The sequence below is a fragment of the Camellia sinensis genome, chromosome 10 (genome assembly GCF_055761805.1).
Source record: "Camellia sinensis isolate YWXY chromosome 10, ASM5576180v1, whole genome shotgun sequence".
NCBI classification, from domain to species: Eukaryota; Viridiplantae; Streptophyta; class Magnoliopsida; order Ericales; family Theaceae; genus Camellia; species Camellia sinensis.
In genome coordinates this window covers 153,366,025-153,391,379 of record NC_138970.1, presented here as the reverse complement: position 1 = coordinate 153,391,379, position 25,355 = coordinate 153,366,025, and the positions used below count along the sequence as shown (strand labels likewise).

General features: G+C 38.0%; 1 long non-coding RNA gene across 1 annotated transcript in view; it reads left to right on the top strand.

The window, feature by feature from the left end:
• Nucleotides 1-12,428: 12,428 nt before the first annotated feature.
• Nucleotides 12,429-25,355, top strand: part of LOC145801378 (uncharacterized) — a 32,659-nt gene continuing 19,732 nt past the window's right edge. The window contains exon 1 of the long non-coding RNA XR_014342763.1: nucleotides 12,429-12,599. This is a non-coding gene — a long non-coding RNA (uncharacterized LOC145801378). The remainder of the gene's footprint in view (nucleotides 12,600-25,355) is intronic.

Sequence of the window (25,355 nt, the reverse complement as noted above, 5' to 3'; positions counted from 1 at the left end):
ATTGATGAGATAAATACGGAACATAGACTAGGAAAATAATAAATAAATAAAATACATACACACCTTTTTTTTTTAAATACTACATCAAAATACACACACAAAATTTGGCAATAAATTTCCGTTTGTTTTGAAATAAAATATTTTTCATTTTTGTTGTTTGGTTAAACAAAAAGTAAGTAAATTTTTTTAAAAGAAAATATTATTGCATTATTTTTTAAAAAATGACTTACTTTTAAAATTTTCGTAAGTCAATTTTTACAAAGTTGACTCTCACTTACTACTTTTTCAACACATTTAACGTTTTCAAATAAATATCTTAACTCACTAAAAAGTCATAAATGATACTTTATTGAATCGGAAATTTTCTTTTAGGCAATAAAATACTTTTGTTTCAATTATCAACTAAACGTTAAAAAATAAAAATAAAAATAAAAATATTTTTTTCTATATAAAATCAATTTATAAAAAATATTCTTTTACATAAAAATATTTTATGTCGAAACCAACTAACCTAATTGTAAAATTCTACATGTCATAGTTAAAAATAGTGTATAATTTGTTCGTATTTTTTCATAATAATATATGAAAAATATATAAAATAAATTAAATAGAAATGACAAAATAATTTTTTTAAATTTTTTATTAAAAGGATTAAATACAGAATAAATGGCACAACTAAAAATACAGAAATAAATTAGATTACATTACTAATAGAACAAATTATTAACATGAATAACTAAATATTAGAATTCATCTTTGTAAACTAAATATTTAAAAATTTAAGAACAAATGATAAGAAAAAAAGCAAACAAAAACTTGCACTAGACAGTTTCCTTAAAACAAATTCATCGCCTCCTGATGGATTCTGCAGGTACGCCGGCGTTTGTCTACTAGGATACGACGGTCGAAATAAGCTAATACAGAAGCACCTTCTGAATAGTTTTGGCAAACTTGACAATGGATTTACTTTCTCTAACAAGAACCAAAGAAGAGGCTAACAAAAGAAAATAAGAAAAATTTTCTTTGGTGTAAAAAATCATCTCCGACTTTTTATCTCAAAACACTATCTCATTTTTCATCACAAAACCTCTTTAGAACAACCTACTAAGGCCTCATTTGGCAAGTGACATTTTTAGTCAAAAAGTTACTAAAAAAAATAAAAAAATTAACAATATATACCAAAAAGTCAAAGATTCTATTTTCTTTCTACTTTTTGCATATTTTTTCATAAAAAATCAAAAATTTATTCCAAACATGCTAGTTTTTTTTACTTCATATTTTAGCAAAAAAATCAAAAAAATTACTAAAAAAACATGTTCCCAAACAAAGCCTAAGTTGAAGGAGAAAAATTTATACTAGTAAGAGAGAGCCTTAGCTATGAAGGCTAATATTAATGGAATTATCAAATATCATCAACTCTAGTCATTAAAGCTAGAGTTACAAAGATTCAAAACTCCAAAACTATTATATAAATCATAATATGTATATAATGTGTAAGTTTTGAGAATTAAATTAGATGAGTTGCAAAATGGATGTAGGTGTTGGGTCATAACCAAATCCGAGCCTAATCTCAAACTTATGCACAAAAGTAAGCCCAGCACAACTCAAGACTAGATTCAAGTCCAAGTCTAAGACCAAACTCAGCATATGCACAAGTACAAGTCTAGGCACAGTCCAAATCGAGATTAAGTTCAAATCTAAACACAACTTTACTGATACCCACTTTATGAAACAATTCTCATTCATGACTCAATAGTTTCGACTTATTATTTTTATATTGCAATCTTTTTATTTAATAGAGAACAAAATCACTTACATACATCTCAATCGACGGTTGAATGCCATTTTATTTTCGAATTAAAATTGTCGAAAATCATTATTTTTCAACATAGTTGTTAATAAATATATATTTCATGTAGTTTGTAATTTAAAATTTTAAATATGTAGCTTTACAAAAATTTCTAAATCTCCCCCACGGCCGACTTAAGCCACATAATTGTTACTACTATCTGACAAAAGTTTGTTTGTTTGTTTTGAAATGAGGTAAGCGATGACACAAAGCAGCCAAACGAATAATTATTTTGCCGTTTAGAAATTTTATGTCGCTAGTGTATTCAATTAATAATAGGAGATTTGGTCAAAATATTCTCCTAATATAATAAAATTTTAATATATTAAAAATAAACATAAAAAATTTTCTTGAAAAATTTAACATATATCATTATTATCAAAATATTAAATTTTAAAATAATATAATTTTTAATCTAGATGTTGATTTTTTTATAAAATTAATATTTTTAAAATTCTCTCATTAAGATTTATCAAATAAGATTCATGTTAACTATAAAAAAATTTTAAAAAGAAAATTATTACCATCAAAATTAATATAAACAATAACATGTTACTTTGTCTTTTAGTAACATGTTACTCTAATTTACAGTAACATATTACTGGTAATATTATCTATGAAAAAAAATATCTTATTTTTTCTTTATTTAATTATGTACCTGTTTTTTTGAGAATTTTGAAACAAAATAAATAAGGAAATCATTTTCACTAAACAAAAGTCCAATAAAAAAGTTTTAACTAAATTTATTAATAATAGAGAGTCTAATAATTACATAACGCTAAAAGTAAGAGAATTATGAATAAATGATATAATTTCATTGCACGCACACATTTTTCATGTAATAATTTCGGCACCATATAACCTATCAGAGGCATTCTTCTTGTCTGCTTCCTTCCCTATCCTACTTTCCTCTGTGATTTTTTTATACCAAAAAAAAAAAAAAATTAGACTTCATGTTTTGTGGAAATATTTTTGATCATTTAGACTGAATTATAATCTCTCCTTCATAAAATCTTCCATGGTTCGAAAGCAGGTTTGTTTTGCTCGCCCATGAGATCTTTCATTAAATCTTCCATGTTTGAAAGTAGGTTTGTTTTGCACGTCCATGAGACCTTTTATTTTTATTGTTTTTACTAGTCATCTCTTTGAAGTAGGTCTTAGAATGTAAAATGGTTTTTTTTAGGATAAATTACAAATGCACCCTTGATTTGTTAATAAATCATCAAGTCAATTAATAATTTTTATTGATGTTAAAACTATGTTTCAATTAATAATTTAGGTAATTTTATTATTGTACATGAGAACAATTATGAATTTCATTTTTTTAATTAATTCTGTTAAATAAAAAAAAAATTCTAATAAGGGGATATTTGTAATTTTTCAAACCATATCGGATAATCTGTATTTTAAGCAAATCTCAAGATATGTTTTTGTAATTTATCTTTATTTATTTATTTATTAACTTTGAACTAAAAATTACAGTGTTGTTCCAAAAAAATAAAAAAATAAAAAACAAAAAAAACTAGAATTATAGTGGATTTCACACGTTGGTTGCGGCGATTTCACCGTGCAACATGTTTACCTTCGTGTGGAGGTGAAAGTGGAATTTTAGTTTGCTCAAAATGATTAAAAAAATAAATGACAATTGACATTAACGATTGTCACTTCATTGATCAGAGAATTGTAATTGTGGACGTTGATTTTTGACCACACAATCAAACAGGAAACTTAGTTGAAGAGCACCGGTAAAATAGATTAAACCTGAACAACCTGTCACAGAAAGATAAGAATTTGGCGGTGGTTCGTCCACCTAGGGACACTCTGACGCTCAAGTTAGTAATTAAATATTTTTCAAAAATAGCAAATTGTGCTTAACTCACAAGAAAGAATTTACTACTCGCAGTATATCACACATCCCTGAAACCCACGGGGATGCCCTGCTTTTATAGCCAGCACTGACCTGATCTCTGTAGAAGCCTCATTTCAGTGGACTCAAACTCAATGTTCATCCTGGACTCTCAGCTAGATTGGGATAAACTCCCTAAGAGTTTTGTCTTTATCCAAACTGAGATCTTCTCATATTCTAAGACTCTTACCCCTTATCTGCTTATCTCAAATTCCGGTATCTATGTAGATAACCTCGACCTAGCCAAAATCACATCGGTATCATGACCAGGTCACGTGGTACCTCGACTGACACTTCGGCATCACCTTGGCTACGTACTGTCATTTACAAAATATGTCCCTACAACTGCTCTCTAGATTCTATTACCTCGGTAACCTGAGGTGATGGAACCTATATCGCTTGTTCGTATATTATGTCGGCTAAAATTCCTTCTTCTCTTCAACCGAGGTCATGACTCGTCGATTTCAAGTACCCAGGACTCAACTGTCCATCTTTATCAAGGATCAAGAACCAATAGTCAACTTCTTTGAGCATGTCTACCGAGATCGCTCATCTAGCCGAGGTTTTTACTTCATTAATCAAGACCTCCAAGAGTTTTGACTACGTATGAGCTGTCATGCACGGTCTTTTCAACCGTTTCCTCCACACGTCCCTTTTTCATTGGTTCGTACCTGACACGCGCTATTAGGTTGCGTCACTTCTGCACATGTCACTTGATAAGCACGTCGTCCAAGGCACCTCATTATGTTTTGCTGCCTTCTCGTATTTTTGACAAAAACTCCTCTCTCTTTTCCCGTCTCTTCACTTTTCATTCGTGCATTCTCTTTTTTCACTCTGACCTTCTCTCTTTGCGTTTTTCCTTGTTCTGCCATTTTCAAGCCTTTGGAAGCTCTGTAATTTCTTTATTTGTCTCATCATCTATTTCTGATTATTTACATCGTCTGACTCCGGCGATCTCCACCTCGACTCTCGTTTCGTCAATCTCAGCCGATAAGTCACTAATTTCTTTTTCCTTTATTCATTCTTGAATTGTTCTCTTAATGTACTGCTTCTCTAAACTTGCCTTATGCTCTTTTTGCTGCATTCGTTGTCAATGAATCTTGTATTCATAGCTGTATTATGAATCAATTTTCTTGTTTCTTGAATCTGTTTTATGCATCATAATCTGTCCCTAAGGTCTAGAGTACTTGTATTGCTTATGGTTCTTCCACATTGCCCTAGACACATTTATTCAATGTTCACGAACTCTGTTTGCTCTGTGCGTGCAAATCTATTTGTCGTTCTCGGCTCCATTCTTGATTTCTGAATCATGCTTTCTTTTCTGTTTTTCTTGATTATTTTCAGATCTGTTGCTTTTGAGCCTTGCTTCGACATAGTTTAGGTTTTGGTATTTGCTAGAAATTACACATTTTAGGAAAATTGAAACTCAAAATCTCCCCTAGGCAGCAAAACCCTCACCTTAGTACCATTTAGGCCCTAGCCGAGGTTTTCAAACCTTTACCAGTGTCTTTTCTCTTAAATCCATCATAATACACCCCAAGCCGAGATCATGGGTATATTTAGATGGAGGGTAGATACCCCGACCAAACTAGAGTACTTCCGACAAGAGTTTTCCATCCCAGCCGACGTTCAAATTAGGTTGGTTGAGAAGGAGAACTCTATCATGTCTGATGGAAACTTCATGTCCTTTCCTGTAGTTGTGTTTATAGAGTGTGGATTTCGATTCCCTCTAGACATCCTGTTTAGGGAAGTTCTTCACTTCTACAAACTTAACCCTATGCAACTAGCCATCAATTCTTTTAGGATCATTAATGGCATCGTCGCACTGGCATGCCGACAAAATGCCAGAATTACCCTTTCTAATATCCAGTACTACTACACCATGTCTAGCCTCAAAACAAACAACGGCTACATATACTACCTCAAGCCGAGATCTACACAATACAAGTTGATAGTCGATATCCTAGCCTCAAATAAGGGCACGGGGGATGACTACCTGATTGTCTCAGGCAATTAGGAGTTTGCGCCAGACGACGAGCTCCAACTTTTCCCTTTGCGCCGAGAAGTATTTATGGATGATAAGGGTAAGGGTTTAGTCCCCCCAAAGTCCCTTCTTTAAATTACTTTATCATTCTTTATGTTACTCTATTATAATGTTCTCTCTTTATTTTTGCAGCCCTTCCTTACCCCGAAAAGAACTTTCGCTAGTACTACGTGCCGAGCAAAGACTTAGTTCGCCTTCTCAGCTTACTAATCGAGTCACACAAAGCTCCTCTTTTTCTCAACTACATCTCTACCTACTGTAGTTCGTTGTCCGACGTCCCCAAACGAAGCCAAACTCCACCTTCTACCACAACTCCTTCAACAACCTCATCTCCAAGGCCATATCAGGCCTTCACCTCTAACCTAGCAGACCAGCCATCTACTTTTGCCCCTTAGTTAATTCCTCCAGCTCAGCGCCAGTGCCAACGCCTAGCTCCTCCGAACGCACCTGTCGGCAGAACTCGTAATCACAAACACCGAGATTCTGACTCATCGGGGCACGATCTAGCAAACCCTCAAATCGCTCTACCAGCAATTCATTTCGGCTCCAGAGTCACTGTCGCCGCTACAGCCGACGAAATGGGCTGTGCCAAAATAGTCCCCGATGACCTTCTTGCTAACATCCTTGGGGTGGTGTCTGTCTATTCTTCTTCCCCTTCTCAATCCCAACCGAAACCCAAAGTCAAAAGGGTGAAAAGGGCCAAGGCCAAAGCCATTGTCACTGAAGTCGAGTCCGAGGACACAGTGCCAATTTCCAAATTGGCTGAAATCAAGAAGACGGCTTCTGCGGCCGAGAAGAGGCCCGTCGAGACTAAAGCATCTGACCAACAACCATCAAAGAAGCCGAGGTTCGATGGTGCTGCTCCACCTGGCTCTTTCCGCTCCGATGAGCCCTGGACCCCAACAGTCATGGTTAAAGACCGACTTTTGCTAGTCGAGAACAATGCACTTGACTCTGTGGAAGTCGGTGTCGTCCTTTCCACCGCTGTTCTACTACCGGCCAACATCAACCGAATGGCCGAGTTGACTAAAAACGAAAACTATGCTTTGATGATGTAGTATTCTGTTTTGGTAAGCTTTCATGCCTTTATTTTTATCCTATTCAATTGCCAATTTATTTTTTCCTTGGCTTGTACTTTAGCCAAAGTTTCTCTGATTGCCTTTTTCTTTTGTAGGCTATTCAGCAAGGTCACTCCCTCGTGGTCAGAACCGAGGAATTCGAGAAGGAGGTGACCAAGAAGACCAAGGAGGCAGCCAAACTCCTTACTTCTCTGAATTGGGCCGAGGTTTGTATCTATGGCTTATTAGATCAAAACAAGGTTGTCTTGGTTGCCCAAAGTAAGGCCGAGGAGCGAGCTAAAGCAACCAAAAACATTGCCGAGGTCGCAAAGGTCGAAGCAAAAGTTTAGGAGGCCGAGGCTCAAACCGAGCTCCAAACGACACTCGCCACAAAAGATGCTAAGCTCAAAGCTGTAGATCACAAGGTGTACGCCGAAGGGGCAGCCGATGTCTGGGACGTCTAAAAGAAGCAAGTCAACTAGAAGGCTTACCATGGCAAAACCATTTATGAATGGAATATAGATAGAAAATCATAATATCAAATTTTTGAAACTGTACACCAAATGTTAATGTATGGCACTATTTGTAAACAGAATGATAATACTGATCATCAAGTTGCTCGCTTTATTGCTAATGGCTTTACCGAGATTCTCAGGAGATGGTGGGATAATGTTCTCACCACTACTCAACAGAATGAACTACTTAATTCTTTTAAAATTGAAACTGACCCCATAACCAATCAAGTTCGACAAAATGAAGATGTTGTTTATACTCTTATCCAAACTATCTTATGCTACTTTGTTAGACCCGAAGTAGGTAACAACGATCGTAGCCGTGAGCTATTACAGAATCTAAAATGTCCATCTTCAACCCATTTTTGGTGGTATAAATATGTTTTTTTACTTAAATTTATGCAACGTAGTGATGCCAACAGTGAACACTGGAAGACAAAATTTGTTGATGGTCTTTCCAATATTTTTACTGAAAAAATACGAAAAAAGCTTCGGGATTGCCATAATGGCATGCAAATTCCTTATAACTAGTATACTTATGGCTAACTTATTGGCATTATTATAGAAGAAGGTCTTTCTCTTTGCAATGACCTTAAACTCCAGTATCTTATGAAAAAACAGAATTTAACAAGTAGAAAAGAATTAGGTGAATTTTGTGATCAATTTACCTATGAAACTAAACTTCAATACCCGTCTAAATCTGAGAAACAACGATCATATAAAACACATAAAAAATCCTTCAGAAAATCAGATTCCACAAAGAAGAAATATAAATCTCAACCGTCTTATCAAAAACCTAAACAGACAATTAAAGGTAAGCAGAAATCTTACCCAAAGAAAGATCGATCCCAAATTACTTGTTACAAGTGTGGTGCAACAAGACATTATGCTAATAAATGTAGAGCTAAATTAAAACAGAAATTAAATGAAATGTCTTTGGATGAACATCTTCAACAACAGATTTTACAAACTCTATCTAGTGTCGATAGCATAACCAGTTTAGATGATGATGATCTAGCTGAAATTTATTCCTCATTTGTGTCTAATTCTGACTCAGATACTCCAGAACAATGTTTTTGTCAAACCAGTAATGCAAATTCTTTAACTGAGATTAATTATTGAAAGGCTATAGTTGAAATGAATGGTTTAGATTTAGGTGGCCCCAGGCTTAATGTCTTAACTAATGACCAGAAATCTATGCTAGAATTAGCAGACCAGATTAAGGATCCATAAATGAAATTAAAATTTTTAGAATTATGTTATCACAATCAGAAAACTGAAGAGGTTATTCCTTTAGAGCACTACAGTATGAAAGAAGTTTTGAGTAGGATACAATCCTCCCGGATTCTTGAAAAAACTAGTAACTATTCAAGATCTTAAAATGGAATTAATGTTCTTAAAACAGAAGTAAAGCATCTCCAAATTGCTAACCAGTCAATTTTTAATGACATCAAGAAAATCAACAGTCAACTTAAAAATAAAGAACAAACTTCAGAACAAAAGGAAAATGAAGAAAAACCAGAAATTTAGTATTTAATGCTTATAAACCAGATTACCTTTCAGAAATGGTATATTATAATCACTTTTATAATAAAACTTGATTTTATTATCAAAGATGCCATTGCCTTAATTGATAGCGGTGCTGATATGAACTATATTCAAGAATGATTAATTCTTACTAAATATTTCTAGAAAACCACTCAACCATTAACTAGTGCAAGTGGTAATTCTATGAAAATTAAATACAAAGTACCAGAAGCTTTCATCTGTAATCAAGGCATATGTCTTCCCACTACTTTTGTCCTTATCAGAAATATGTCTCAAAGTATTATCTTAGGGAAACCATTTTTGTGCTTGTTAATGCCTATTACAAAGATTGATTCCATAGACATTCATACAACAATCAGTAATCAACCCATTATTTTTGAGTTCATAACAGAACCTTATACTAAAAACTTAGATCAAATCAAAGATCTAGTTAATTTTAAAGAAAAACAAATCAATTTTCTTCAAACAGAAATCAATTTTCTTTCTATTGAGCAGAAATTACAACAGTCATCTTTACAGAACAAAATTAAAATAATTGAAAAAGAATTCCAAACAGAAATTTGCAGTGATATTCCTAATGCTTTCTGGGAAAGAAAGAAACATATAGTTTCTCTTCCTTATGAATCAGACTTTGATGAAAAATTCATTCCAACCAGAGGTCGTCCTAGTCAAATGAAAAAAGAATATTTAGAAATGTGTAAAAGAGAAATTCAAAATCTTCTTCAAAAGAAGTTAATCAGAACTAGTCATTCTCCATGGAGTTGTACAACATTTTATGTCAATAAAAATGCAGAAATAGAAAGAGGTGTGCCAAGATTAGTCATTAATTATAAATCTCTTAATGATGTTTTAAAGTGGATCAGATATCCAATTCCGAGTAAAAAAGATTTGCTTGATCGATTACAGGATGTAGTCATATTTTCTAAATTTGACTTGAAATCAGGATATTGGCAGGTACAAATAGCTGAATAGGATCGGCACAAAATTGCTTTTACAATACCCTTTGGGCATTATGAATCAAATGTTATGCCATTTGGTTTAAAAAATGCTCCATCAGAATTTCAGTATATAATGAATGATATATTTACTCCTTATACAGAATTTGCTATCTGTTATATTGATAATATTCTTATTTTTTCATCATCTATTGATCAGCATATTAAGCATCTAAATATATTTAAGCATGTTATTATCATAAACGGTTTAGTCATATCTGCTCCAAAAATGAAACTTTTTCAAACAACAGTACGCTTTCTTGGTCATAATATTCGTAATGGAGTTATACCAATTGACAGAAGTATTGAGTTTGTTTCTAAATTTCCTGATGAGATAAAAGATAAAACTCAATTACAACGGTTTCTTGGTAGTCTCAATTATATTCAAGATTACTATTATCAGTTATCCCAGGATGCTGTTATCCTTTTCACCAGATTACAGAAAAATCCTTCTTCTTGGACAGAAGCTCACATTGTTGTCGTATAAAAAAGGCTAAAGTAAAACAACTTCACTGTCTTGCTTTACCAAATCCAGAATGACCAAAGATTGTAGAAACTGATGTCTCTAACTATGGTTATGGAGGTATTTTAAAATAGATTAATCCTACCAGTCAAAAAGAAGAACTATTAAGATTTACATTCGAAAATTGGACTAAAGCTGCTCTCAATTATCCCACAATTAAAAAAGAGTGTTTAGCTATTGTTAAATGTGTTTTAAAATTTCAGGATGATTTGCTAAACCAAAAATTTCTAATTCGTGTGGATTGCTCTACAACTAAACAAATATTTAAAAAAGATGTTCTTAATCTTGCTCATAAACAGATATTTACAAACTAGCAAAGTGCTTTATCTGCATTTGACTTTGATATTGATTATATCAAAGGTGAATAGAATTCTTTACCCGACTTTCTAACTCGTGAATATTTGCAGGGATCATAACCAGTAAAAGTGGCCGTGGCCCGGGTCGTCGGGGCTGGGACAAGGGAAACCCTTACCAAAATCCATATCTAACAGAATTTCTGGCACTATAAGCCTCTAACAGTAGTCCAAGGGAATCCTCTAGCCAGTCCATCAAGGATGTTCTCCTTACTCTTGAACAGTACACTCCTAACAGTATTACTAAAGAAACAGTCCTTTACATTGAACCAGCAGATGAAAAATGGATGACAGATCCATGGGAAATTAAACTTCGTTATCTTACGACCCAACAATTTTCCCCACATTTTGACCAGTACCATTATATTTATGAACAGATACTCATTGAGATTGCCGCCATGGAGATTAAGCATACTTTGCATGATCCTTCAAAGACTGCCAGTCCGATCAAATTCAATAAAACTACCATCCGTAATATTATGCCCATTGCTACATGGGGCATTCACCTACATACTACTCGTCAACTTGACATGTGTAACAAAGAAACTTGATATAGTTATTGGGAATATATCGATGCCTTTACTTATGCATGTTATTACGAGAATCCTATCCGTAATCATTCCTGGTTTATCCGAATTTGCCCAGACGTCCTCAAAAACGATTTACCCAATTGGTTTCTCGTTTGGTGGGACAAATTTGGACTACAACTTGAAGTTTTACCAGTATCTATCCCTGAAGCTTTTAATGAATGGCAAATTGCTTATTCTTATTTACCAGGACAAAAGGATATTTCTATGACCAAATTTTGGTTCATTTTACTATCCGTTTTAGTATTTCATGGATATGGAAATGGGATTTCCAGTGTGATTATCAAAATAAGATTCCATGTCTCAAAAGAGTTTTCTTTGTGAGATGGTGGGATAAGGGTATGAATCCCATTTACCAAAAACTGTCCAGAAAATTAAGGCCCATACTCAAGCCTGCTGGGATGCTATTTCCAAAAAAATTCCCAATCAACCACTCCTTGAAAATCCTTTTTTTTACAAATTCAAATAGAATTACGCCAAAAATATCCGAATTTGTCAAAAAAGAATTAGTCATTAAAAGCATGGATTTCATGGAGGAACAATTTCTCCAAACTATTTCTAGTGATGACACCTCCATGAAATCTGTTACTAGCAGTCAAGACCAGGAAAATGCAGACCAGGATGAAAATGAATTTGCTGCTCTAGCCGGCGAATCACAAGATCCAGTAGAAGATGAACCCAACTTTGGTGATTTTTAGGATTTACTCACCAGCATGATTGCTGAAAAGATTGACAAGGAAAAAGATAAAAAAGAAAAAGGCAAAGCATAAGTCTTAATCTTGCCTCCCACCAGAATCATTCATTTGGAGCGTTGGCACAAAATGACAACTAACAGTACACATATTTTTTGTAAAAGTAGATTCCTTGTCTTCCACCCAACACAGAAACCAACAATTGTCTCACTCCAGTCCAAAGAAAATAAGGATGCTGAGTCAAAAGAAAATACCCATTCAGCTTTGAGGATATGGACGATCGACTCCAACCAGTAAGGACACGCCACCTGTCCTCACCTTATCTTATCTTTTCTTTTCTTTTTTCTATAAAAGGGATATCCTCACCCTTGTTGAGACATAGTTGTTTTTAGAGTTTTCTTTCAAGAATTTGTTTTCTTTTCAAGTATAAAATTTAAGTGCTCTCTCTCTCTCTCTCTCCATTGTAAAATTTCCCAGTTTATGCTATATAAATTAAGTGTTGAAGAATTATGTTGTTTTGAAGATTCTGGTTGTAAGTATTTTCTTCTTTAGTATGTATGCTTGTAAATTTACTTGTTGATTTGATTAATGTTTTAGAATTTTATCTTGATAGTAGAAATATATATTTACAGCAGCTTCAAGCTAAAGATCTATATTTACAGCTGTATCTTTCTAACCAGTTAGGATTTTGTAATCAATAAATAACCAGGATCCAAAGTAGATCCAGGAGCAGATCTGCTTGTGGGCGGCTGCCGGCCGGCCTCCACCTCAACAGTAAAACTATGAGACCATCAATGTAGGAATTTAAATCTAATATAATAATAATATAAATGATAATATTTCTTGGTTTGTGCTAAATAAGGGTAGAACAGAGTAAGGTTGAGTGGGATGTCATCCGAGTCACGTATAGGTTAGAAGACCATTGTTGCAGTGATTGCGTATAGGCCAGTTTCCTAGTAAAACGTTGACAAACGTGCTTAGCTTTATAACCCTATGTCAAGCACCTTATTTGGTATCAAAGTTTTATATATATATATATATATATATTTGTCTATCATTTTAATAATGAAATTCTTTGGGACTCTTTAGATATATTTTGTATTTGTGGAATGATTATTTATTATTGGTAATAATACTAATAAATTTATCAAAATGATAATTGGTTGGGATATTTTGATTTTAGAGGGATTTACGTGTAGGTTCTAATAAGTGGACTTATTGTCTAAGAGGTCCTATGATAATTAATGATATTTTTTATCAAACAATATTAGAAAAAAAGTCATTAATTATTATTTTCAATGACAGTTTGAAATTTTTGTCACAAAAATGTCGTTAATTGTAAGTTTTAGTGACAATTTAAAAAAAATCGTCACAGAAAAGTCACTAATTTTTAACTTTCAGTAACAGTTTGAAAAATTTGTCATAGAAAAATATCACTAATCGTACGTTTTAGCAACAATTTATAATAATCATGACAAAAAAAGTCACTAATTGTCAATTTTTAGCGACATATGGAAAAAATGTCACAATTATTTTTAGCAACGATTTTACTAAGACTTATTTTCAATAAGATTTGATGATAATTAAATCCAATTATTAGAACATATTGGTAGTTTACCCTTAATTTTTGTTTGTGATTTTAGATTAATTTTTAGTTTATTTATATTAATTTGTATTGAAATATGATGTATGAAGTGCAAATAGCTGAGTCTTATTTTAAGAAAAATATTTTTACAATAATAAATTTATCACTAAAAATTAAAACAAAATTTTTAATAAATAAGTATTCACTACACATCTACTCCTAAGTGCTCAACAAATAAAGCATGCTAAGTATACAACATTTGATAGGCTTGTTAGCGTTACAAGCACCATGGACAATTATTTATTTTTTTGATTCAATTCAATAAAAAATATAATAATAATAATAATAATAATAATAATAATAATAATAATAATAATTGTCTATAATGATAAAATAATTGTTCATGTTACAAGCACCATGGACAATGGACAATTATGAATCAGCACTTAGCTTATGCAAGTGATAAAGCATTTGTCACATTTGTCCCTATTTTGTTTGTATACAATTTGACAATAATATAATTTATTCTTGAAAAATCCCATTACAACCCTTGAAACCCACCAAAAGAATTTATTTTTAGAAGAGAATTTGAAACCTAAACTCCATTCAAAATCTTCAATCCATGAGTTAGATAATTTAAGAATCACTTCAATTTCTTCAAGCAATTATCTAAACTCACTTAAAAGATTGTTCTAAACTATTTTTTTTTTTTTTTGCATTTATAGAGAAGAAAAACAATCATGCAGCTATAACTAATTTGGTGGTTTGTGGGGTTGGTATTTCTAACACTGCTCTTGAGGAGTTTGCATACCTGCTGAATTGCAAGACTTAAAGTTTACCACTTAAGTACCTAGGATTGCCTTTGGGTGCTAATCCAAGAAGAAAGGGGATGTGGAAGCCAGTTATTGAAAAATTCAAACTGAGGCTTGCTAGATGGAAAAGGAGGTTTCTCTCTTTTGTAGGGTTGCCTTGGTGAAAGCAGTGCTGCCATGTCTGCCAGTATTTTATTTGTCTCTGTTCAAGTTACTTGAAGGAATAGCTAAGGAGATAGACAAAATTCAAACTTCATTTTTATGGGGAGGCCCAAATGCAAAGAGGAGAATACATCTTGTGAAATGGATGGAGGTAACAAAGAGCATAAAACAAGGTAGGCTAGGCATCAAAAGAATTAGGGATGTGAATGTGTGCTTACTACTCAAGTGGTGGTGGAGGTTTGCTTTTGATCATGATTCCTTATGGAAGAGGGTCATGTGTAGTAAATACAAATTTCAAGAACGGACATGGCTTCCAAACCTCAGCTCAAGCAACAATTTCTCAAAAATCTGGGGTGGCATTGTGGCAGTAGTTGATCAGCAAGAGTCTCTCATAATGTTCTATGTTAGTAACTTACAATTAAAAGTTGGAAATGGCTGTAGAATCAAGTTTTCGTATGATCACTGGTGTGTGTAACAAGCCCGCGGGGGACCTCGCTACAGCTCGGACTCGATTCGTAGTCACGGTTCTTAATCTGAACCAAAGAGTCCAAATCCGGCAAATCGTTTTGAGAAAACAGATTTTTGAAAGAAGTGCCAAACATGGACTGCTTTGCCAGATACAGAGTCGCCACCTAAATATTTTATTTTGGGAAATTTAGGAAACCCTGACTCGGTGCCAAAAGGCCACGTGTCCGTCATTACCAAAGTTACCTCGGCTCGGGAACTTGGGTATGATTGGGGAAGGTCACTTCGTGAGCACCCCCGCTCGCCCGGTCATAGACCGGCCTCTACTAACCATGATATCAATTTTTGAAAACTTTGTGTGTCCTTATTCCGGTTATTAGCCTAGGTTACTATGTGATGCGCACAGCATACAAGTATAGACTGGATCGCCTGAATTTGGAACAAGAAAACATTTCATGTTCGCTTTTTTGAAAATGGTTTGCTACCCGCAGGTAGGCTTGAAACATTTGATGATTTACTCCAATTCAGATAACCCAGCCTCCACCCACAGGCATTCAGGCAGTTATATCATATAAGCACATAGCCTCATAGTAAGCATGCTATTCATGGCATTCACTCACACGCATGCAAGGATGCTAAAGCATAAAACTTACCGAGTACTCCAAGCCAAAATAGGAATTTATTAGAAATCATGCATGAATCCTAAGTATACAGAAATGCCTAATGCAACACATGCAAAAATGCAACTATAGCAGGCTCGGCTATTCTAAGATGGCATATGAAATGCTACAACTATCATGTATTCAATTTGGAAATTGAAAGTACAATGCAGTTAGTATGATGCGCCGAGCCCGGTGCATGCAAAACAGATGAATGAATGCAAACATGCTATCATACTGTATGCTAATTGAAATATGCCATAATCTAACCATCATAAGCGGATAAATAAAAGGGAGAAAGACGTGGGGTTGGAAGACATACAACACACTCACGCACACTTATTACAGTAGTGCCCTCGCGCAGAGGGTCCGAATAAATAATACAGTCCCAAATGAAAAAAATATTACAGTCCAAATATTACAGTCCGAAAAATATACAAATTCCTACTTAATTAACAAATTAACTAAGAAAGTAAATAAAACTGGCATGCAAGCCAGGGACTGCCTTGCTTCTGATGAATGATGCATGTCTGGGCTGCCTTGCGCGGAAATCCACTGGGATGCCCCAATTAGCCTCTGTTTAGCAGTTATTCTTGGAAAGCGTGCCAAGCTCCGAAAAGTTGTTGATTCTTCATTTTGCTGCAACAGAGAGCAGGAAAGGGGCATAGCAATGTATTTTCACAAATATATGCATGCCTCGATCCTCTTGCCACCAATCACGCATACCGAGGCATGATGGCCGAGGAGTCGAATTGCACAATTCAATATAGGATGAATGCACATGAAAACACAATAAAACCTAACTCCATCATGGATGATCCGGAGTGTCGGTGACTGGGGAATTGAGACACATTCCGTCACTCGGAGTACGAAATGCACCTTGTTTCCCGTGCCCGGGCTAACTCCTATCCCGAATACGATGCAATATGCATGATATGCACGAATGCAACTAAGATACAGCCTAGCATGCACAATGCTATGAAAATGAGATGTCTCGAAATGCGTGCACATGGGCACGCAAACCGAGGAAATACATAAATGTGATCTAAGATACAACCTAGTATGTACTATGCTGTAAAAAAGAAATGCCTCGAAATGCGTGCACACGGGCACGCAAACCGAGAAAATGACAGAATGCGATCTAAGATACAACCTAGTATGCACTATGCTGTAAAAAAGAGATGCCTCGAAATGCATGCACACGGGCACGCAAACCGAGAAAATGACATACGCAATGCAATGGCATGGAAATGGCATATAGAATGCAACATGGACTTATACTAACATGAGAGAGCCTCAGCCACACTCACATAAGAGGCCGATGGATGAAAATGAAGTGCCTCGAAATGCGTGCACGCGGGCACGCAAACCGAGGCAATGGCATACGCAATGCAATGGCATGGAAATGACATATAGAATGCAACATGGACTTATACTAACATGAGAGAGCCTCAGCCACACTCACATAAGAGGCCGATGGATGAAAATGAAGTGCCTCAAAATGCGTGCACACGGGCACGCAAACCGAGGCAATGGCATGGAAATGACATATAGAATGCAACATGGACTTATACTAACATGAGAGAGCCTCAGCCACACTCACATAAGAGGCCGATGGATGAAAATGAAGTGCCTCGAAATGCGTGCATGCGGGCACGCAAACCGAGGCAATGGCATACGCAATGCAATATGGCTAAAATGGTATGCAAACATGCTAATGGATTTTCAGCAATGAAATGTGGGGGAAAACAGCCCCGAAACGAGGCGAAAACACACCCGATGCACGGAATAGTCCCGAAACACGAATTTTGGCACCCGAAAAGGCCTATAGCTATACCAAACATGCAAAATTGGTACATGGAATGTAAATACAGAAGCAAGGCAGCCCCAAAATAAGCATTTTATTAGTACAAAACATGGCCAAACAGCAAGCAAAGATAGGGAAAAACTAGCATGCAAGAAATGGCCCTAAACATGAGATTAAAAAGAAACTCATAGCTGTTGGCCCCAAACAGGTTAGGGTCCTTCAACAATGTTGAAGAGGGACCCAAAATATGATGTTTTTCAGAACTGTAAAAACCCCAAAAACAAACACAGGTATGGCTGCACTCTCATGCAAGAAAAAGGGCCAAAAGGTGGCCAAAGAGGCAAGTGGTATATGCACAGCCCAAACTGAAAAATTCCCTTCTACAACATTGAAGAGGGACCAAAAATAAGCATATTTACAGAACTGTAAAATGGCCAAAACAGTATACAAACATGCTAGAAATGCAATGCAAAATGAAGCTCAAAAGTGGCTATAACACAAAGTATACAAAATATTCCACAAACGACCAAAGACCCTTAATAAAACATGAAGAGTGGGCCAAAATAAGACTATTTTCAGAACTGTAAAATGGCCAAAAACAAAAGCATGATAGGCTAACAAAACATGCAAGAATGGGGACCAAAAGAGAGATATAACATGAAGTGGCATATGGAGGTCCCAAACCATGGAAGGTCCTAAATGAAACATGAATAATGGACCAAAATAAGACTATTTTCAGAACTGTAAAATGGCCAAAAACGAAAGCATGATAGGCTGCCAAAGCATGCAAAAATGGGACCAAAAAAGGAGTATAAAGGCAAGTATAGCATGGAGGTCCCAAACAGTGTTGAGCCCTTCTTCAATGTTGAAGAGGGGCTCAAAATAAGCCTATTATCAGTTTACAACATGCTCCAAAACAAATCACACACAAGCTAAAAATATCATGCAAGAAAATGACATCTTAGAGGGATAATGAAGCAAGTGCAAGATGGAGGGCTCAAACAGGGTTGAGCCCTTAATGAGACATGAAAATGAGCTCAAAAGAAGGCCACTTTCAGTTATGGCCGGAGCTCAAAGCAAAAAGCATAGATGGCTAAGAAATATTGCAAAGAAAAGCTCAAAAAAAAGGGAATAGCAACTCACCCTTGGAGACAAGTCTTTTGTTGCTTCTTGGACCAATTTTGATGACTCTAAGCTGCTGGAATTCTTCCCCTTGCTGCTGAAATGGAGTGGTGGTGGTAGAGCTTGGTGGTGATAAAGAAAACAAGGTGTAGGACTTAAGGATTTTTAGAAAATGAGGAAGATGGAGGGAGATATGTGTATTGAGGCTTGAAGACAATTTTTTCCAACCCCAAAATATGATATGGCCTGCTGGTTATATGGACCAAAAAGGGGGTGTAAAGGTGGGGGAAAAGGAGGCCAACTTTCCCCCACAAAATATCCACCGGATATTGATATTTTCTGGGGGATAAAGCTATACAGCTGTAAAGTGAACAGTGTGAGGATCTCGGCCGGCCAGTTATTTTGGTTGCAGGTGGCCGGCCGGCCACACCCCCTAGCCGGCCGGCTAGGGGTCAAAAGGGTCAAGCTGATTTAGCGGCCGGCCACCACATGATGGTGTCCTCCCATGTGTGTACATCACAAATATGTGGTTCAAAGTTCAAGAAAGTGGCCCCAAGGTGTTGAACATTAGCCCGGAAGGAGGGGTTCAAAAGGGTCAGGTGGAATTACTGGCCGGCCACCAACTTTTAGGATCCTCCCAAGTGTGCACATCACAAATATGTGGTTCAAAGTTCAAGAAAGTGGCCCCAAGGTGTTCAACATTAGCCCGGAAGGAGGGGTTCAAAAGGGTCAGGTGGAATTACTGGCCGGCCACCAACTTTTAGGATCCTCCCAAGTGTGTACATCACAAATATGTGGTTCAAAGTTCAAGAAAGTGGCCCCAAGGTGTTCAACATTAGCCCGGAAGTATGAAAAACGGGCGTCGGAGGGCGTCGGAGGATGTATAACTGGTTGCTGCAACAATTACTGGCCTCCCACCCTTCAGTGACCTCCCCGGTGATAAAACAGAGGTACCTGCCAAAAATGAACGAAAACCGTTGCAAAACGAATGTTCGGGGGCCAAAACGCGCAGTTCGAGGTCCCGAAAATGGGCTGTTAAGCACCGAAAGTGGCATTCGGCCACGAAGTGGGTTTCTCAGACCCCAGTGTCCGTCAAAAGGGAGAAAATAGGAAGTATGCCAAAAATCAGAGCAAATGGAGATGGTTAAGCGGCCCTGAACCAAGGCACACGGCCAACGATCCCGAAAACCGGGAACCGGACTCCGAAATGGGCAAAATGGCCTACGGCCACCAAATGTAGCCTACGGCCACTGAGAGATGGTCTACGGGACCTCTCCCTCCCCTCGGGGAAAGAAACAGAGAAAATCGAGTCTGGTTCGCAAACCGAGACAAGGCATAGAAGAGGGTTCGGAAATCCGGAGGCAGGGCTTACGGCCGCGACTCTGAGACTTCTGAACGAGCACGATATGCAACGTCACCGAGCGCTCAATCGGTGATGTCTGAGTCTTAAGGTCGGTCAAAAATGGGGTGTCTACAGTTGCCCCTCTTTGACAGAACTCGGAAGTCACAAGTGACGGGAGTGAATGTCAAAGCCCAGAGACGACCCATTTTTGACAAGGCCGAAGACTTAGACAAACGTACAAGATAAACAGAAATGTGCCCGCAGGCATGGGGGGGCAAAATGCAAAATGATATGCACAGAGCCGGAGGTAATTCAATGGTCATGCAAATGCAGCAAGCTGTAATGAAGCAAGTATTCGCAAATAGATGCAACAGTTTTAAGCAAGAATGCAAGGCAAAAACTACATTTCATGCAGTTAAGAATGCGGAGAATTATTCAATCCTCGCCACGTCTCACACGGAGAAGATACGATACCTGCGCGATTCGTCTGGTCGCACCAGCCTCAATTGAACCGTACATACAATATCGTGCCTGTAAAAGAGAGAAATTGCAACAAGTACAATATGCTACCAACATATATTTAATGTGATTTCGAAAGTTTGACACACGCAGTGCCGGTGAGTGAATGCATCGCAATGCAAGAGTGAAACATGCGTGACAACGCATGCTCAAGCACAGAAGTATGTCAATATCAAGAAATGTTCATAAAAATGTAAGTATGCTCATGAGAATGCGAATCATGTGCATGATAGTGCAAAGTGAGCATAAGTCAACGTGCCCGTTTGTTACGAAACAACGAGCAATGGAAACGCGTGTTTCGGCGAAGGTAACTCGATCACGGCCTCCGATCCGCTTCCCGGAAAGGCTACAACTCATTCAAAAAGGATATACTTCGATTTCGATGAATGATGATGAGACATATGTCAGAACTTGAAGCTGAAGTCCCGGCGGATCATTTCGCGACAGAAAGTGTACTTTTCTTGAACTTTTTTAGGTCCCGGGAACTCCAATCTTCCTCAAAATTTGCAAAGAGCTAGGTGGGCATGTGGGGGACACCACCGGCCGTTTATCTTCCCAAGGGGAGGCCACCGGCCACTTTTGCAAAAAGGAATTGGCTGGCCGGCCGGTTTTCCAAAAAGGAAATGGCTGGCCGGCTAGAAAAGGTGGCCGGCCGGCCATATGCCCAAATCTGAGGGCATTTTGGTCTTTTCACCTCCTTTTTCATGCTCCTTCATCCCAAGACTTGGAGCCTATATAATGCAGCCGGGATCTCTTCCTCTCTTGCCTCCTACAACACTTTCTTCTCCAGATCTGAGTTCCATACGCGTTTTCCAACGCCCCACGCAAGTTGTTTTCGCAAAAATATTCAGTTTTAAACACTTTGAAGCGATTAAATTTCGGTTTCGGAGCTTCTTTTCTCATTTTCACCACTTGAGGTAAGTTTGTCTCAATATTTGGAAGATTTTCTCGGGAGTTGACTTTTGTTGACTTTTTCATTTCCCGAGAGTTGACTTTTGTTGACTTTTTCCAATTTTGGCTCATTTTCGCTCATTTTTGCTCATTTTGCAGATTCTTTGAAAATGGCGGGTAATTCTCCCCACGGCGGAGGCTTTCCAGGTGCCGGAGACGATTTTGATCCTATGACTTTGCCCCCGAGGGTCCGACCTTTTATTCCCGGGAGGCACAATCCACCAGCACATGTCCTTCCGCGTGCCGTCTTCCGTCACTTCACTAGCTTTGACGAGCGAGCACCTGGGGATCTGCTTCTCCGAAAGCCAGAGCATCACCTCTCTCATGAGGCCCGAGAGGTATTTCCTTCATTTTCTGCATTTTTCGTACATTTCAGCACCTTTGCCATGCTTGAACACGCAGTTTAGCTTATAACATAGTACTTTGCTTGCATCCTGAACACGTAGTTTAAACACTTGAATTTCTAAACACTTGGCTCATTAATTAATTGCGAACACACAGTACACATTAGTTAAGAGGTGAACACACGGTTCAAACAGTGATTTGTCGAACACACAGCCCGAATTCGAAAGTGAACACACAGCCCACACTTTAAATTTTCTGAACACACAGCCCAGATTAGAATAGTGAACACGTAGCCCACACTGATTGAAAGTTGAACACGCAGCCCAAACATTAAATTTTCTGAACACGCAGCCCAGATTAGAATAGTGAACACGCAGCCCACACTAGTTGAAAGTTGAACACGCAGCCCAAACTTTAAATTTTTTGAACACGCAGCCCAGATTAGAATAGTGAACACGCAGCCCACACTCGTTGAAAGTTGAATACGCAGCCCAAACTTTAAATTTTCTGAACACGCAGCCCAGATTAGAATAGTGAACACGCAGCCCACACTCGTTGAAAGTTGAACACGCAGCCCAAACTTTAAATTTTCTGAACACGCAGCCCAGATTAGAATAGTGAACACGCAGCCCACACTGATAGAAAGTTGAACACGCAGCCCAAACTTTAAATTTTTTGAACACGCAGCCCAGATTAGAATAGTGAACACGCAGCCCACACTAGTTGAAAGTTGAACACGCAGCCCAAACTTTAAATTTTCTGAACACGCAGCCCAGATTAGAATAGTGAACACGCAGCCCACACTGATAGAAAGTTGAACACGCAGCCCAAATTTTAAATTTTCTGAACACGCAGCCCAGATTAGAATAGTGAACACGCAGCCCACACTCGTTGAAAGTTGAACACGCAGCCCAAACTTTAAATTTTCTGAACACGCAGCCTAGATTAGAATAGTGAACACGCAGCCCACACTGATAGAAAGTTGAACACGCAGCCCAAACTTTAAATTTTCTGAACACGCAGCCCAGATTAGAATAGTGAACACGCAGCCCACACTGATAGAAAGTTGAACACGCAGCCCAAACTTTAAATTTTCTGAACACGCAGCCCAGATTAAAATAGTGAACACGCAGCCCACACTGATAGAAAGTTGAACACGCAGCCCAAACTTTAAATTTTCTGAACACGCAGCCCAGATTAGAATAGTGAACACGCAGCCCACACTCGTTGAAAGTTGAATACGCAGCCCAAACTTTAAATTTTCTGAACACGCAGCCCAGATTAGAATAGTGAACACGCAGCCCACACTGATAGAAAGTTGAACACGTAGCCTAAACTTTAAATTTTCTGAACACGCAGCCCAGATTAGAATAGTGAACACGCAGCCCACACTGATAGAAAGTTGAACACGCAGCCCAAACTTTAAATTTTCTGAACACGCAGCCCAGATTAGAATAGTGAACACGTAGCCCACACTGATAGAAAGTTGAACACGCAGCCCAAACTTTAAATTTTCTGAACACGCAGCCCAGATTAGACTAGTGAACACGCAGCCCACACTAGTTGAAAGTTGAACACGCAGCCCAAACTTTAAATTTTCTGAACACGCAGCCCACACTGATAGAAAGTTGAACACGCAGCCCAAACTTTAAATTTTCTGAACACGCAGCCCACACTCGTTGAAAGTTGAACACGCAGCCCAAACTTTAAATTTTCTGAACACGCAGCCCAGATTAGAATAGTGAACACGCAGCCGACACTGATAGAAAGTTGAACACGCAGCCCCAAACTTTAAATTTTCTGAACACGCAGCCCAGATTAGAATAGTGAACACGCAGCCCACACTGATAGAAAGTTGAACACGCAGCCCAAACTTTAAATTTTCTGAACACGCAGCCCAGATTAGAATAGTGAACACGCAGCCCACACTAGTTGAAAGTTGAACACGCAGCCCAAATTTTAAATTTTCTGAACACGCAGCCCAGATTAGAATAGTGAACACGCAGCCCACACTGATAGAAAGTTGAACACGCAGCCCAAACTTTAAATTTTCTGAACACGCAGCCCAGATTAGAATAGTGAACACGCAGCCCACACTCGTTGAAAGTTGAACACGCAGCCCAAACTTTAAATTTTCTGAACACGCAGCCCAGATTAGAATAGTGAACACGCAGCCCACACTGATAGAAAGTTGAACACGCAGCCCAAACTTTAAATTTTCTGAACACGCAGCCCAGATTAGAATAGTGAACACGCAGCCCACACTAGTTGAAAGTTGAACACGCAGCCCAAACTTTAAATTTTCTGAACACGCAGCCCAGATTAGAATAGTGAACACGCAGCCCACACTGATAGAAAGTTGAACACGCAGCCCAAACTTTAAATTTTCTGAACACGCAGCCCAGATTAGAATAGTGAACACGCAGCCCACACTAGTTGAAAGTTGAACACGCAGCCCAAACTTTAAATTTTCTGAACACGCAGCCTAGATTAGAATAGTGAACACGCAGCCCACACTGATAGAAAGTTGAACACGCAGCCCAAACTTTAAATTTTCTGAACACGCAGCCCAGTTCATTTCATTGGCACGCAGCCCATTTCATTTCATCGGCACACAGCCCATTTCATCTCATTGGCACACAGCCCATTCATTTCATTATTGACACATGCATTCATTCTGAATGCAGGTTGGTTCTCGCAGTGTACGGGGATATGGTTCCACCGCCGCGCGGGACTGGTACGCTGAGCTCCCGGAGGGTGTCCGAGATTTAGTAGACTTGGCAGGATTCGGGGCTTTCTGCATTGGGTTGTCACGTTGTTCTGCCAGGGGGACTTTGATGGCAGCCTTGGTAGAGAGATGGTGGGACACCACCAACTCCTTTCATTTCTCTGCCACCGGAGACATGACCATGACGCCTCTAGACTTCGCTGTGTTGACTGGCTTGGACATAGGAGGTTGGCCCATCCCCTATGATGAGGATATGGGCTAGTGGGAGGCCGCTTGGATGTATCTATTGGGGGCTCGCCCGCCTGTTGACAGGGTTTCTGGGAGAGTCCGATACACTTGGTTCTCTTCCCACTTCCGACGGGCGGAGATGGTGCCCGAGACTCTTGAGGAGACGGAGCAGTACGCCCGTGGTTTCCTTATGTTCCTCTTCGGGACTACCCTGTTCGCCGATAGAGGGAACACCGTCGGGCTATACCTTCTGAGTGCTCTGGTTGACCTATCACAGGTCCGTCGATATGACTGGAGTGGCGCCGGCCTGGCTACCCTTTACTTTTATATGAGCGCGACCTCCCGCGGGCGGGGAGATTTACTTGGCGGCTACTGGAGAGCCTGGGAGGTACTTTTCTGTCCCCTTGATTTACATTTCTGCTCTTCATTACTTGTACATTGCACTCACAGCGCACTTTTACAGTCTGTATTTTGCTCTCAGCACTTTGTACTTACATTCTGCACTGCTTTTCCTCAGCTATGGGTCTATGTATACTTCCTAGCATTAGCCCCAGAGTTGGAGG